Below are 15,251 nucleotides of genomic sequence, written 5' to 3'. Positions count from 1 at the left end.
CTTCTTCATGCACAAGCCCCGTGCCATTTCAGGAATGGGGATTGGGGGGATTGGGGGGGTTGGGTATGCTTTATGGAATACACCTGTGTGATGAGGCAGCCATCCACTCCAGAGGTGTTGTTTACGTACAAGGAAATTCCAGACTGTTTTTCCTCCACGCTCTGCTCTGAGCCATTGGCACAGAGTGACCTGTAGCTTCAAAACAAATATCCCAGCCTCTGTTCCAAGGATGAGCGTCGGCTCGTTGGCCAATCAAGGTTCTCTAAATGAGAGAGGGGGTGGCCTCAGAGCCTGTATTTTGAAAGGTTGATGATGACCTGCTGGGCCCGAATGAAGACCTCTGATTTTGCAAAGAAAACACCATGGTCTATAGTCCAAAGTCCAGCTTTGCACTGTCAGACTGAGCGTAGTCTACTGTAAAAGCACAAAGGAGGGTTTTATCAGCATGCAAATATTGCGGCACCCTCCCTGCGACTGCGACTCGGGCCACCTAGGTTCAAGTAATACAGTAAATATTTGCATTGCCCTGTTAGAGGCAATGTGTTCAATACTGGGTGTTTGAAACTCCTTTTCTTTTGTACATAAGGCACATACACTGCATAATAGTATGTGAGCAGAGGACTGTAATGGAGCTTTGGACACTCTGAGACTGGCCTAGCCCTCCTACTGGTTCTCTTCATGCCTGACCTTTCAAAACTGTAATGTTATCACATGTCATACGCAGGCCTGCTGGAAACCATCTGCTAAAGGCACTGTTGTGGCTTCCTATCACCAAAAAAAAAGGAAAAAAAAATACCAACACAACACTGGCTGGAGTGGCCAAGTACTGGTTCTGACTGGTTTACTGCTCAGCATGTCTCACCTTCACACATACACAGAAAGACAGACAGTGACACGCATACACCCCCTCAGAGGCTGTTGTTGAGCGACATGAGCCATGAGCAGTCTCCTCAATTAGCGTTAAGGGGCTTTCGCGCAGAGACATGAAGTTCTGGGGCTAAGAATAACATTAGACAGGTCTGCTGCCCGGCAGTGGCAGGGCTCGGGAGCTGTGGCACTGAGGAGAGCCGGGTGTGTGTACTAGCCGGAGTCTTGCTGCTAATCCGATCCCCCGCCATGTTTAGCCCCACCTCGGGATATTATGTTATGTTTGTTAGTGTGACACCTTGGCTAATAAGGCTGTTTTTACACAGAGCGAAACCAATATGATTAACATTAGTTGGGACTGATATAGGGGTAGGGAAAAAACTCCAATGAACCTTGTGTTTACTTGCTGTGAAATCCCTCCCATCAAAGACACAAATCTAGTTTTCAAATGAGGAAGATGGCCGTGTTGAAATATTAAAAAGGCCCACTATAGATCTCCCCCGCAGAAGAGCCAAAAACGCAGGCACAGTTGTGGAGGCACCACAGTGTCCTGGGAGATTCATTACAGGCAGATTTGTTCCACATAGTGAAATATGAGTGAGCTCTACTGCCTGAAAATTGCATTGCTCTATAAGCAGACCCCAATGCACGAATAAACCCCGATTTTCACTTCTAAGGTCTAAGCTCAATGCAACAGCCACAGCAATTATTTGTGAGGAGGAGATCAAACCCAGTGTATCCCGCTTTGTCTGTCTGTAGGAAGACACAAAGGATATGAAACAATGAGCCATGGCACAGACCCATTAGAAATCAATAGAAAAAATATATGGTGACTGTGGATAATACCTTCCCCGCGGCTTGAGGGCAACTTTCCAAAAACAACATGAGCATCAACATGAGCAACATTCACCCACCATTGCATTGACATTGATCTCAATGTTCTGAAATTAAAATTAACAATCAGCCAGCACCGCAGAAGTTTTGGGCAAAGTTGACCAGAACGAGTTAAATAAAAGCTTTTTTTTTTCTCTTTTGGTCAGAAAAAATCTTGTGAGGGCTCATGTAAGCAAATTATCTATTCACTGGCTTTGGCACAGATGATATGCAAAGAGGTCACTGCAGCTGAATAAGCATCTGTATTGCTCATTTTTAAAACCACAGTTGAACTTGGTACAGTAAATAACCTGACCTGAATAAAGTCAAGCAAATCTGGGAGAAAGCCGACTATATTTAGAAAACAGCAACCCGCGTGTCAGAGACAGAGAAATGTGAAAAGATCCCTTACTTAAAAGCGCGTGTGGCTCGGGCTTTGAGCTTGTCAGGTCTAACTGCAGTAATCAAACGCTATTACTGGAGACTGAGAGGGGAAGAGAGGAACTTATAGGAGGTGGCAGTGCCTCAGAGACTCCCCTGCGTTACTGTAAGGCTTATATGTGCCTGTGTTTTTTTTTTTTTTTTTTTGAAGTATGGGGCTGCGGAGTGAGGAGAGACCTCAGTGCTCAGCTTGGGGCGTATAATCTATGGTTCATTTGCAGCTTTTCTCCCCAGTATGACAAGCCGTTTACAAGACGTAGCCTCTGCTGCTGACCCAGTTCTGAGTGGCTGCGTCTCGCGACAAGGCCCTGCCTCCCCATCAGGCCCTGCTCCTCGTCTAACTGACGATAACACCGCCACCCTCTGCCTCCGTGAACTATGGGGAAAAAAATAGGTCGCCCTGACCCACTTTTCTTCTTCTTTTTTTCCCTCCCCTCCCTAAGATCGTGCAAGGAGTTCTGCAGAGCATGATCGAGGGAGACAGTAAAAGGGAGAGAGAGAGGGAGACAAAGGAAGAAAAGAAGTTAAAAATGACCGACTCAGAAGCTACTCTGTGATGAGTGCTTGCATTTTGGCGTGTGTTCTCCCTATGGCCTTTGGAATGGAGGCGACCCTTATCAGTTGGCCTGCTGTATGTTTGGCAAAAAACCCTCCCACGCCTTGATAGAACATCTGCTCCTGAGGTTAAACGCCATCCACAGGCCTCACCAGTCCACCCCACCTCCTAATTTCTATATTTCCTCTTCTAGGGGGCCATTATCTCATGTCTTACTCAGAATGCTAAATGGGACCCTCTGCCTTATTTAAACACAGACGTACACACTGCTTTTTGCAGTCATTTAACACCCATGAAGGTATGACATGTCATCCAGCCAGAAAAATGATGAGCCTTTCTTGGCTAGGGGAGATATTACGGGGGCTAGCTGAGCTGCCCTAATGCCTGGTAGCATGACACTGGCCCCCTCGAATGCCTCTGTGTGGGTTAGGACAGCTCATGATATATCTCGGCTCACGCACGGTGCTCTCATGCAAACCCTTCCCTCATTAAGCTGCGCTCACTCATGCATTGCTTTTGTAATCCCTCCATACATTCTCCTCGACGGGCACACTCCTCTGACAGAGCTCCATTCATTTATAAAACAGATAGTTTGTTCTGCAACGCCCTTTGTATCAGTGTTGGATTCCTGTTTGAAGCCATTGTGAAATACCTAATCAACTCACACCTTTGACTGCTAATTTAAATATTAATGCGCCAGCCAGAAATCATCACTCATCACTCACCGGAGCCTCGGTGTCGCTTAGCAACCTTTGTTTAGCTTCTGTTCAAGAGCTATATTTGTAGGAGTGTGAGTGACATTTAATTATTACCTTTTAAAAAACCTTTTACCCTTAAAGAGACTTACTGAACTGAACAATGCTACTTCAGCTAGTGTGCTGTTTCCTCTTTTATTCTTGTACCTGTGTAGTCTCAGCTCTAATGTAAAAGTAAGCGATTAAATTGACTGCACTGCAGCTACTTGTTCGTAATGTCTGACGCAATGTGCGTTTGATTTGTTGTTTGGTTAAAGGCTGTGTTTTTTTAATGTATGTGAAACAGTGTATGCCGCGGGACGCAACACAAATTTGAGAAATAGGCTGACAATAGTGAAATCAAATAGCAGTAGCAAGCTACTCGTAACTATGCATTACAACAATTTTACACACTTAAACCACAGCATGGCTTGTGCACGCAAATTGCAAAAATTTGGCTACACAAACCTCTTACAAATAGACTGTCAAATAGCTCTCCAAACATTAGCGTGCCTTATGTTAGCACCCCAGTGTCACACAGTTTGCCCATACAAGAACATTAGTCCCACCAGATGCTAGCGACTACATGTGTATGCCTGTGTACTCATTTGCATCAGCCACAGTTTGACACTCCACTTTAAAAACCAGAGGAGGGCTGACCTGCCGCTAAACTCTCACCAGCCCGGTGCTAAGCCCCTGCGTGCTAATGGTGACCTAGTGCACACAGACATGTTGGTGCCTCAGAGACGAGTCATGAAGCCCGCTGCTCCACTTTCCTCTGCTGCCAGACACGCTGCAAAAACTGTACTTTTATGTGTAAAGTGCAGCAAATAGGAGCAGAGAGAGACAGAGAGAAAATGGCTGTATGAGAAAGTAGAATAGGGTGTCAGGTCTCTTTATTCAGCGGGCTGGTGGAGGTTCTAGTTCCAGTTAAGGGGGTGGATGTAGGTCAAGCCCTGCCTCCTCATAAGCACCAAGGTCAATGCTGAATGGAAGGGAAGGTGGCTTAGAGAGAAAGAGGCCCTGGATAAACCACATTCGTCTGGCTCTTGTGCCAGCACCAGCCTCCCGACGTGTAAACACAGTTACACAAGCACACAGCTCCTCTGTGCTAACTCTAGATGTGTGTACATGTGTGCAAAAAAAACCTCTTATACAAGCTTTACAAGCTTTACTGTAGCTTCCATTACCTTTATTAACCCAAACAAGACTTAACTTAAAATGACATATGAGTAAGCAACAGTTGTGTCTCTTTGGCTTGAAAATCAACATCCAAACTATACAAGCTACAGGTTCCTCTAGGCCTATAGGTGTGTGTGTGTGAGTGTGAGTGTGAGTGAGAGAGAGAGAGAGAGAGAGAGCTCAAGGTGTATCCAGACGTACAGCAATTGATGTCTGATTTTAAATGTCAAATCCTAGCAGGTGATCACCTTTATTTTAGTTGTGTCTAACGAAACAACTCTCTGCACATAATCAAGAAAGCTTTTAAAGTGTTGGGACCACAGGGACCGGGATTTGGAGTTTGACTCCCACTGGGGCCACCCATGATAATGATAAATAAGCACTGAGTTCAAATTTGTCAAAGAAAAGTTTGTTATACAAAAGTAAACAGAACAAGTAAGGGCACTCTCAAGCAGGGTTAACTGCAATTTTTTGATAAAAGTATAAAGTATTAAAAACAGCATGCTAATTAAGTACTGTAGAGATAGACTAGAGACTGCACAGATACCCTGGCCTACAAATATTGTTCTTCAGATTTAAGAAAACATTTTTGTTTTGTACAGACCCCAACAAATTTCAAAACAAATAGTTTTTAAAAAAAAATTTTAATTAAATTTTGATGCAAAAATTATCCCCACTAATTGTAAATTGTATCACAAGCTTTAACAGTTCTTTGTATGTAACAGATACAGGACATATGCTCATCAGGATCTCCCCTACTAAAGCCTCTCGGTCCATCCTGACAATAGCAACAGTCTTGTATAATGCCCCACTCTATCCAGCACATGATCAGTTGGCTTTATTAAAGCTGAAGAATATGGCATGTGTCGGCTTGTTTTCCAATAACGCCACAGTCAGTGAGATGAGAAGCACAGCGTTTGAGAATTAATGACACATGGCTCCATAGAGAGTAAAGAAAGAATATATTTCTATGAAAACATGACTGGAAATTAGTCTTTGCTCCTTCATATAGTTGACCCTGTGTGCAGCTAGGATGCCTTTCATGTCATGTAGAGTATTACATTCATAGGGATTATCTTAACCAATCATCAGACTGAGTTTCTTACTATCTCAAGCTTATAATTTACAGTAGTTGCACTGATGACATTACCGGTTGGTTTTTATCACTTGACAAAATGCCCTTTCTTTTGCGGAATTTAATTCAATTGCTTTTCTACGGCACACTGCATATAATCATATCGATGTTACATTTGTGTTGTGAGTCAAAATGTCAAGATTCACTACATTCACTACAATTCTTACACTGCTCTTTTGCCATCTGATTGCAAACCAGGGCTGTATGATATGATAAAAAAACATATTGCAACACATACTAAAATTAAAATCATGATGCTGCGACATTTGTTGGGGTCTGTATCAAACAAACATGTCTCTGGAGGACAAGATTTGAAAGCCAGGAAATCTCTGTAGCACTACTGTACTTCATTATAATGCTTTTAACACGTTTTACCATCAAACAACTGCAGCTTCTTGCGATTCGGATATTGCACATGGTCATATTGTGATTTTGATAATATTACAATTAATTGTGCGACCCTATTGTAAACGGTAGAGAAAACTAAGACACAAACTTGTAATCCAAGTGGGTGAGTTTAGGGTGTAGGGTGCCACCACAAAGCCCCAAAAAATGTGTGAAAAAAGTTATAAAATTGACTACTTAAATATTTGAAATAATACATGGTCATCATTTCAGAAATAAAGTTAAAATTGAAACAAAGTTGTGAATGATACAAAGAAAAAATAACTGAAATGAACAAATTATAATAGAACAGTCTCATTTCCCTCTTACAGCACACGCTAAATAAAAACATAGCATCATAATAGGCTGCAGCTGGCCTAAAGGGACCTGGGGGAAACAGTGCCTCCGTCTGATTGTCCACTTCTACAACTAAAGACAAAGTAGAGCACAATATTCGTGTAAGTGAAAAGCGATGGAGTCATATGCAGAAAGACTGGCATTTGGCTAGGGCTTATTATTGCATGTTCTAACAAAGTGGGCCGAGATCCTGATTTACCCAGCCATATGGTAAACATATCCAGGGGGCAGAAATGTTAACGTACTAGCTTAAAAATACTCTGAATCCGAGACAGTAGCGTGCTCTAAAGCGAGACAGTGAGCCAGCGTGGTTTAAGCATCGGGGCAGCTGTAGGGAGTGAGTGAAGGCAACTGCAACAGCACAAATCCTAGCAGCCAGCTCACTCTGGACATGAATCACTCTGGACATGAAGCAACCTTTCCCTGACATATGCTGGTATCAGTGATTAAGAATTGAGAGGATGACTAAACCTGCTCAGTTCGTCAACGCAGTCAAACCGGGTGGAAACTTGTGGTCGGCCATTCCAAAATTCAGAGAGGGGCAGGGGCCGTTCGAGCCACGGTGCTCTTTCTGATGCGACCTTGACCCCGTTTGACCTTGGGGCGACTACCCAATTGAATGACAGCCCCTGCAGCTGCATGCACGCCTGTGGCGAGTGTCTCCACCCCCTCATCCTCATAGACATACAAGGTCAGGAGAGACGATAGGGGGTGAGGCTGGGTGAAGGGTGTCACATGATTGGATCTCCTTCTGGAGAGTTACTTAAAAAGCTCCTCAGCAATCAGGTCAAGGTCACGCTCTAGCCTTAAAGCTACAGGAAAAGAGAGAAGTCAGTGAATGGGTGTGGGTGTGTGTGTGTGTGTGTGTGTATGTATATAAGGGTGCACAAAGACAGACGCGGGGGAGGAGGGGTGACTACGTACTTCTCTACATGTTCAGCAGTCCTGGGTCCTTGATAACTTGAAAACACAAGCTATGATTCTATTAGCTGTATTAATCTTCCTGCTTAGTCGACACTTTTATTCAAAGTCACTTACGCGATTATCACTCTTGCACATCTCTTTCCATTTCTACAGCTGGATATTTACTGGAGGAATCCAGGTTAATTGCCTTTGCTCAAGGGCAGCGGGTGAGCAGAGTATGAGGCAGCAATCTTCTGGTCACCAGTCCATTTTCCCAAAGTAATAGGTCATATGGCTGCCTCAAGTCATCAGCCCAGTGCTCTCCTTCTCCTATCAAATGGCCTCTCTACTACTGGGCGCCTTCTAACACAGTTATGAGAGAGCTGTACGTCTGAACCACAGGCTTTCGGTCTGTTTACCCAGCTCTAGTGAGGACGCACTAAATAACGCCACCTCACTAATGGATTTAAAAGTGGGCTGCAGCTTCACAAAAGGACAGCATGTTTCAGAAATTCAAGAGACCACTTCCAGTGAAAGAGAGGGGGCTGGGGTTATGCCAAATGTCCTCGGTCTTTGCTTTGTGGTGTGGGAGTGCATTAATTTTTTAATTTAGAGATGCGCCACTTATTTAACCATGTTCTGTAAAAGATGTTTATTGAAAGAGCAATGAGTCATTTATGTATTCATTGACAAATTTATAAAGTAGGGAAGAGAATCTGTTATGTCAGAGCCATTACAAGGCTGGTCTTTATGTGTCTTAGAAGACAGACTTTAATGTGAAATTATTTTAGACTAACGACCATTCATCTAGCTTGGAATAATATGCAAAAAATAAGGTATTTCAAGGGGAATTCAGTGACATTCCTCTTTTGGGAAGCCGGATAATGTGCTGCAGATCTATCTGAACTCACATAGCTCCGACTCTCCACGGCCACCCGCACAGGTCCCTTGTTGCCCAGCAACAATTCAGCTCATCACCAGAAGCCAAAAAGTTACACAATTACAGTTCAAGCCAAAAGAGGATTTGGGGTGTGCAGCCCGTAACATCATTCAGCAAGTTACAACCAACTTCTAGAAGAAAGCTCTGTGTGAATGAGGAAGTGGGGAAACCCCAGCTCTTGCATTTTCTACCCATCCCTGAATGCAATGTGAAAGTATGTGAGTGTTGGCAGGGTGACACTGAAAATAACCCAAACATTGACAGTAGAATGGTGTACTATGAAATCTGAAGTGTTGTAGCTGTGGTGGCATAAAAGAGCAGCTCTCAGGTACAAAGTTTAATGATGCCTGAATTTTCCTGAACTTCACCCGTTTCGCAATGGAAATAAATCTCAGAGACACAACCTCGCAGCATATACTGCATATGCATCCCCCCCTCCCTCCCTCCCTCCCCTGTCGTCCTATGCAATATATCCATCATTCATTCATAAATTCTGAAAACTCCTCTTTAGTTAATTGCCTGGGAAAATTTAATTTCAAACGAAAGCTTTTAAAAGAGAAAGATATAATTAAGTTGCAGGGATCTCTCTGCCCCCTCCTTGTCCAGGGGGGCCGAGGGGACATGTGCTGTGAGCCGTGCAGCTCTGCACCGCACTGCTCCGTGTCAGGGAAGTCATACACCCATGTTTAAAGCAGAACGTTACGTAAAGCCTCCCCCTCTGCACAGGCTTACTGCACCAGACACTGTGTCCTTGCCTGGGCTGCTCAAGGTTCCCAAAAGGACAGGCTGCTAAGAAGTTGGGAAGGACGGGGCCCTGTGATAGCCTGCAAAGGGAGGGAGGGAGGGAGGGAGGGAGGGCGGGCGGAGGGAGTGGGGAGAGAGCTGCTGCCTGTGACAGCTTTGGACTTTGAATTCAGCGCCAGACAGGCTCATGCATCAATCCCTCAACTTACAAAGACAAGCCACTAACCTTGACGAGGCCAGGGACTCTTCAGGAATGAGTGGCATTTTCACTTAGCCCCAGCTTCTCCCCTGCACTCCTGCCACATAACCTGGTTAAAATAAGACACAGTTGAATAACAGTCGACCTCAGTCTCTGGACTTTGTGACCCGTTGTTCTAGCCTTCAAACCTTAGGCTTCTTAAACCATGCCAGGGACATATGCGATAATACACTTGGAGGCAACATAAATAGCAGTTAGCACACAAGGTGCAGTAGCCTTGTCTGATGCCTGTCAGAAGCTGTTTTGTTTAAGTGAGGCATGACGCAAGCTCATGTGAATCCATGCATGCTATGATCCTTGGGATCAACAACTGTATTATCAGAGACTTAATTACACACATCCTCTGACTGTTGCAGCTAAACAATTGCCAACAAAAGCCACAAACATGCAGACAAGTATCTGCCATCCTTATCCTTTGTCTTCCTCTGTTAGAAGACAAGGCAGACGCTCTCCATCACATGTACACACAGCCTGGGTATTCCTCCTATCTATGAGCGTCTGTCCTCATTCCCCTTGCAGCCCGCCCACTCTGTCACGCCTGTGACATTGGCCCGCTTGTGGCAAAGCAAAGACCTTCCCCTCGCCTGACTGCAGCATCCTGGCAGCACGCTCGCCACAATGGTAGAGAAACCTTCCTACTGCACCTCTACAGCCCGGGGGCAGCAGCAGCTCTGCTACAGGAGCAAGAGAGGCAGAGAGGGAGGGAAGGAGCGAAGGAGGGAGGGAGGGAGTCAGTTCCACTCCACTCCTCTGCTGTGACCACACCAGCCCAGCCAGGAAAAGAGTCAGCTCCTCTCACATCACCCAGGAGGTCTGCTGCTCAACGCTACATGTCCTCAGTCTTTACTTAACATATTAGAGGAGGGGGACGGTGGAGGTTTGGTGTTAAGCTGGTAGCTCGGTTACCACAGTGCAAGGTAGCTTGATGCTGTTTTCCCTGCTCTGCTTCATTGATCGGCACAGTTAGGCTTCCACAGCTGTTGTTTTCAAAATGGGCTGATGCTTCATGTGGGTAACGTGTAATTTATTTGACCGACAATATCTCTCTCTTTTGGTCTCCCTCCCCTTTAGCGAGCAATTTCAGCAAAGTCTAAATAATTCACGGCAATTGCAATCAGCAGCGATCAATCGGTGGAGATAATTGAGGGGCCTGTCATTGCGCCAAGGCCAAGGTGAAGTGCGAAGGCAGAGGGGTGGAGAGTTGGAGGTGAGGGTGAAGGGGGGGAGGGGGGGAGGAGGAGGAGGAGGGGGAGTCATTCAACAGATGAGCTCCGGCTAGTATAGCTCTCAGGGGCTGCAGCGGAGGCGTCCATCTTTCTTCAGTGCGTTTCGTCATTCCAGCCTGCATCCAGGAGCGATGGCTGTAAAGGCGCATTTAGCAGTTCCTGCCTTGTCATCAGAATGACTCCCATTGACTTTGGTTGCCTTCTGTTCATGACAGAAGCACCAACAGGAGCCAGAGTGATTGTCTCTGAATGAGATAGTGCTGCCATAATTGAGAGCCCTTAGTAAACCCTATCTTCCAAGCGGCACACGGAGGGAATACTCTCAAACTGCCCACACAATGATCTTATTTCAGAAATCAAAATTGAATTCAATAGTTCTGTGCCTTGGTTTCTGACACAGTCTCATTCTAGTATTCTGGTGGCAAAATATTCTGTGAAAAATGCTAAAATAACAACTAAACTATGTTTCCACCTGCCTCTTTGCTCAGAATAGTGGAGTTCCTCTGATAGTTTTAATGTCTGTATAGTAAATTCATTTTTTATCCAATTTTGTTGGCTTCAGTGGCTGCATCAGTCTGTGTATGTTTACACTTTAATCACTCAAGCCTTGACATTTCAGCCTTGTGTTTCTCATATCCATTTCAAGACATTTTCTATTCCAATTTTATGCAATATGGCCCTGTTGTGGTATCAAGACTTGTGTGTATGACACTGTAGTCTGTATAATGTGCGCGTGTGTGAAATCCAGCGAGAAATTCTGATTCTGATTCTGAATAAGAGGTGTGGAGGAGGAGGCGCAGAGAAGAGTCAAGATACTAAGGAGGGCTAACATCACCTTAATGGTAAGATACTGAAAACTGATCATTTCAAACACTCTGATCAAGCACAGCACGACTATTCTTGCGTTGTGTTTCTGTCTCATCAATTTGAGATAAATGCCTTAGTCCGAATATTAAATTTACAGCATAATTGTTGCGCTGTAAATCTCTGCCCAATAACAGCTGTAGTGCTGGCTATTGTTATTAGTAGAGAGTGTCTACCGAATAAACAAACAATAAAGAGAACAATAAAATGATTTGGCTTAAAGCATGCCCCACACAAATATTATAGAGCTCAAACAATTAGAGAAATGAGCCAGTGGCCAAAAGGTCTCGGGTTTGAATCCTCCGTGGGCTGACAAAGTATCGGCCTGTAAGTAGATGAGAAATGCACTTCTATTCCTCAACATCTACTGTCAAAGTGCCCTTGAACAATGTTCGGTGGCCAACAACACAAGTGCTGGGCAGCTCCCAGGTCTATAATAAATCAAAAACTCTGCAGTAAATGCATGACACTTGTTCTGGTAGATTGCACATTAGTTTGTTGGGGTTTTTTTTGCAGAGTATCTCAGCAATCAAAAAGCGAGATGAAGCCCTCGATTTTGTCTGCCCCCGTGTCTCATGCTACTGTGACGGACAGATTTACAAACAGTGGGGTTTGAGTTGGCACAGTGGTAGTAGTTAGAGAGGCTGTTAGTAGAGATAAGTGCCTGGGCAGGTACTCCTGTATCTGTGGCAGCATCACCCTGCATAAAAACACACTATTACATCAAATAATTTAAATGGGAAAGGAAAGTCACTAAGTAGCAACAAGCAGTGTGATCCAGTAATTACTTTCTAACGCTATAGCAAAAATACAGCCTCTGTGCCAAACACACCTGCATGAGCCCCAAAAACACACACGTCAAAACATGCCACTTTTATACAGCAGCAGTGGAGTTTTGATGGCAGATAAGATTTGCTGTCATGAAAGGCAGCCAGTGGATAAGAGAGTAGAGTGCAGAGTCCAGTCTTGTGACTGTTCAGCAGCCTCGACATCATTTGCATTTGGCCATTTGAATGTCCTCTGGTTCTGTTGCAGGCTACTGCACATCACTCAACAGCAGCTCCCTGGACACTAGCAGATGGCCCAGCCAAATCATGCTACATCCAGTACATACGAGCCTTTGAGTTACAGCACGCCGGCCGCACCACTCAAACAAAAGCACTTTTGCAACTTTAAAGCTGGGCTATAAGTGCAGGTTTTAGTTATCTGTGGCAAAAGAGGACAAGCTGAACTACCTTGAACATCTTGTGTAAGTTCAGGTCAAATAATTAAGCAGCTTAAATGCTCAACAAAAGAAAGGCTAAAAGGCAGACCCCCAGACACAGACAGTATTTACAGGGCTTTAAAGAAGTTTGACTTTTCTCCACATTACTTTAGGTTGTTAGTCCAAGTTACAGCGGTCCTGTGAAAGGTAGTACATTAACCCAGCACGCTGTTTTCTTTTAAATCCTCATACAATAACATCCTAACGGGTTGCTGTTGGGAAGCTTTATAAATTGCCCTTTTAGAACCTGAACTGAAGATGTACTCTGCCCTCTTTCCTGTAACTCGCAGCAAACTTCAGCCCCTGACCTTTTGCCTCCACACTGATCCAAAGTCCAATGAAGCAATAGGACATTTCAGAAAAAGGAACACCTACGCAAAGGCCATTCAGAAAGCCTCCCTGCCAGTTACTGAAAAACATCCAAGTCTTTGAACTCTATCAAAACATATCTGACATGATGACACAGTGATGTGACAGGCTGCAACGGACCAACTTCAAGCAAATGCATTTTGTTCTGCAGACTGAACTAGTAACCTTTCAGAAACTTAAAGGGACCAGCCAGTGGTTACAGAGGAGTTGATCTTTAAGGATGTGGTGTAATGTAGGTAAAACTGAACAACTAAATGGCCATTATTGAGGATCATTAACTAATTCATGAATCCAGATTATGGCGGTGTATAGTGCATTAGAGGCCTAATGTTACCTTCATAGTGGCTGTAATACGGACTTGTTGTAGCAACAGAGTGAGATAAAGCTTTGTAACATTGTAGCTACCTTCGCCTACGCTGTATTTACTGTACATGCTGGGGTTAGTGCCACTGTCACTGACTTCCCCTAAAGAGGCAGCAGCACTGTAAAACACTACAGGGGGGCAATACAAAAATATGCGAGGCAAATGTAATACTCTTTCAGACATTAATACATTTTAGAGCCCAAAAATGAAAAGCTCACAGTATGAGTCTGGGCAACCAAGCAGATTTCTCATTAAGTAGCCTAAAGAATCCAGGACAGCGCTATATTTTAACACCTCCAAAGGCCTATTGATGACTCCAGCTCAACATATAACTACACCTGGGTCCTTTTCAAGGCCTTGAGGTCCATCGTTTTAAGGAGCAGGACTTACCAACAGTAGAAGCGAACAGCGCAACTGTGGAATGTGTTCAAAATAGGAGGTTGTCTACTGTTTTGACCCGACGTGATGAACTACATTACCTGTACCGACGTTACATTACTGTACCATACTGTGGCATCCGTACAGCGTGTCTTATTATTAACTGAACCCACGGGCTGGCATTATTCATTCAGTGTTCATATGGTCAGTGCGTGACAGCAGCTTAAAATACACTTAGAAAATGTAGGAGGACGCCTTTATTTGATTCAGCTGTCGGTGTATGAGGGTACATTCACTACAATTTGCATTCATTTCAGCTGATTTGCACACAGATAAATAGCTCTACTGCAGGCCTCGTTTACTGCTCGTATGGTGGCCGGGGAATACAGACAGTGGCCGTTATTACTAAGCGACTCTGTGGGCTATAACAGAAGCCTATGGCAGCGCACACAGCCAGCTCCATTCTCCGCTCCTTTATGCAGCGTTTTCAGCGCTATATCCATATGCGCCTCGGCTCGACACACAAACAGCCCGTCCTACCCTCGAAACAACACCTCGAAACAATCCTCGACACCGCGTCCCGTCTGCGCACCCGTGTATTTTCCACCCCCAGCTGTAATAAGAATTCTCCCGATATGACAGTGCGTTTATCTACAGCACGTAACGTTAGATCCCTTACCTGCGTTGTCCACCCCACAGTCAGCCGGAGAGGCGCATCGTTGTTATTCGACAGGAGGAGGCAAATCCAATGAAAACGGTCGCATTTGTCTTGACACTCTCGGCAGGAAACAGAAATGGCGAGGCAGGCTTTAAAAATAAAAAAAAATTTAGTCCAAAAAAAAAGCCTCGGGTTTCTTTCTTTTTTTTGGTGCTGCGACTGGAAGCGAGCTGCGGTGTGTGGCGTGTAGTCTGAGGGAATTGTTTATTCTCAGGGTCCCCTCGCTGTGGAGAAGTGAGCGGAGACACACTCCTCCTACTGCCTGCCGCTGACACCACCCTTAAAGGAACAAGCCTTCACTGCTGCACACACTGCTCCCAATAACAACAACAACAACAATAATAATAATAATAATGTGCATGAATGGACAGCTAAGAATTTATTATTTTATATTCATTTAGATGTTAACTATTTTTCTACGTTTCAATTGTAATTCAATTGTTTTATATTGTTAATGTAGCTGATGTTCCACCAGTAGCAGGAACTATTAACAGGGGCAGTAGTAGTAGTAGTGCCAGTAGTAAAAACATTAACATTAACAGTAGCAGTAAAAGCAGGAAAGCAGCTATACAAGTGCTTGGGTTTACAGAAGAATTCAAAGAAGAATAAGATTTACTTTATTAATCCCCAATGAGGATTTTTTTTCTTTTTAAAGGTGCACTCCACTGATTTTACTCATTCAGTTTAGTATAC

The 15,251-nt window shown here is 44.3% G+C and overlaps 1 protein-coding gene across 2 annotated transcripts in view; it reads right to left on the bottom strand.

The window, feature by feature from the left end:
- The window catches only part of nrip1b (nuclear receptor interacting protein 1b), a 39,976-nt gene extending 25,203 nt beyond the window's left edge, over positions 1-14,773 (bottom strand). Inside the window, exons 1-2 of one of the 2 annotated variants that reach the window (XM_035667244.1) lie at positions 14,520-14,773; positions 9,343-9,424 (exon numbers count right to left, since the gene is read on the bottom strand). The gene's annotated coding sequence lies outside the window, so the exon portion shown is untranslated. The remainder of the gene's footprint in view (positions 1-9,342; positions 9,425-14,519) is intronic. The other variant, XM_035667245.1, reaches the window with a different exon arrangement.
- Between the last annotated feature and the right edge of the window lie 478 nt (positions 14,774-15,251).

The sequence above is a fragment of the Morone saxatilis genome, unplaced genomic scaffold (genome assembly GCF_004916995.1).
Source record: "Morone saxatilis isolate NCDOM2014 unplaced genomic scaffold, NCSU_SB_2.0 Contig20, whole genome shotgun sequence".
Taxonomy (NCBI): Eukaryota; Metazoa; Chordata; class Actinopteri; family Moronidae; genus Morone; species Morone saxatilis.
Note: the sequence above shows the minus strand (reverse complement) of the source record. Positions and strands in the feature narration are given on the sequence as shown.